Raw genomic sequence first — 2,074 nt, 5'->3', positions numbered from 1 at the left:
GGCGCCGGGGGCCCGCGGGGCCCCTGACCAGCCTCTGCCACCCTGCCCAGGACCCGTGTCAGCCCCCCAGGTCATCAGCCCTGCCCCAGGGACGCTGCAGCAGGGCAGGGCCCCAGCTCCCACAGCTCTGCCCTGCCACGGGGCTGCGTCCCGGCCCAGCCCCAGGCCCTGCTCTGCCACCCAGGGCTGAACCCACCCTCGTCCCCTCCGCCAGGCCTCACCAGACACACCTTGCCCTCAGCAGATCCCAGGCTCTGCCTGATGGACTTGGTTTTCCTCCCCAGCCCCAGCTGCTGAGCCTGTGTTCGGAGAGCCAGAGAGGGGAGCACCGAGGGATGTCCTGCTGTCTCCCCAGGAGGGATGTCCTGCTGTCTCCCCTGGAGGCCCAGCAGCCGTGGGGGGCTGCCAGAGCCCTGCTGCTCTGGGGCTGCGACCCAGCCAGGCTGTGTCCCTGCCACAGGGCAGGGCGCTCGAAAAGCCCTCTAGCCTGACACCTCCACTCATACAGCTGCCTTCTGTCTTGTGCAGATGCTTCTGCGTTGTGTTCCAAAGTGCCAAATCCCACTTCCACCCTAAACCACCAGCTGTAAGTTCCTGTGGCTTGTAGCAGCGCTGCTCATCTTGCCCCTACATGCTCTGAAATGGTGTTGGGGGAAAAAAAAGCACGTTTCATAATGTCTGCTGTCTTGTTGTGTGAAGCAAGTCATCATTTTGTTCAGTGGTACCTGGAAAAATTAATTCACGCTGGTATTATAACATTACTGTCTTTTATTGAATACAAAAATATCAATATCTTAATTTTTAAAATAACTTCCAAACCTTTTCTGGGCATGAAAATAAATGGATTGCATGCTATAATACTCTCATAGCTTCTCATTTGCAGGAGCCAAAAGTGGTGACTATAGTGCTTTTATAGGGTCAGATTTTCTAGATCCCCATTGCTTTCAGTGTGCTGTACTGATCTTTCTAATAGCTGGGAGATAACTGTGTATCTCTCAATGAGAAAGTGCCATCAAATTAATAGGTAATTCAAGAAATAGCAGGGAAATAACTTTCAAAGACTTGAATCTGATAAAATGTGAGTTTTGAATTATGCATTATCACAATTGCCTGTCTTCATGGAACATTAGCCTAATCCCTGATGCTAAGTGTATGTACCAATTCCCAACCTCCGCAAAAAGCAATTAGCTGTTAAAGTAGAATAAGGTGATGGAATACAGCACTTAAAATGCAATCTAAAAGATGCATACAGCTACCAATATTAGCACACTAGTATTCCTTACAGGTATTTTAACATAAATGTAGTTAAACACTGTCCCCCTACTGTTACTCCAATATCTAACTGCTGCAAGAATCACAAATGTGAGCACTCCAGAAAGCTTTGGAGAGACCACTACATTAATGAGGAAGAGCTGGCCTGGTACTTGGCCCTCACACTGCCAAAGGACAAATCCTTCCCTGGTCTAAATCTTTCCTTTTACCCCCACCTGAAAAATCTGCTTGTGAAAGTGCTTTGTCCTCACACAGTTCCCAGCATTTACCAAAGCTGAAAAGGAGCTTGGTAATTTGCATCTGTTTGTAACCGACCTGTTGCATTCCTGAGCATTCCTCAGAAGAGAAGAAAGTATTTAAATATATGAAATGGTTGCAGTATATAAGCATACATTTTGCTTTTTCAATAAATACTGTGATAGGATCTATATTACTTTTAGCACAGATATGTTTTTTTAAGTAATTTTGCCTTGCCCATGTACTTCCTGAGCAATTTAGTAACATGATGCTCATTGGTCTGGTTATGAGTCCTTCATGCCACCTGCTAAAGAGAAAAGTGTAAAATCTTCACATGTACTTTTAATAAAATATATGTTTTGCAGGACAGAGCAATTTTTTCTTAACATTATCTGCCTGGAAGCATGAGGATTCAGAAGCATTATTTTATATCAGAAAGCACAATTATTATTCTATAATTATTACTATTACTATAATAATTACTATTATTAATAACAATTATTATTTTATATAAACATTTTTTTTTAATTCTGCAGCATTCTTTGCATGATTTGCATGAAAGTGC

The sequence above is a fragment of the Chaetura pelagica genome, unplaced genomic scaffold (assembly GCF_000747805.2).
Source record: "Chaetura pelagica isolate M959 unplaced genomic scaffold, ChaPel_1.0 scaffold48, whole genome shotgun sequence".
In the NCBI taxonomy this organism is placed as follows: Eukaryota; Metazoa; Chordata; class Aves; order Apodiformes; family Apodidae; genus Chaetura; species Chaetura pelagica.
Note: the sequence above shows the minus strand (reverse complement) of the source record.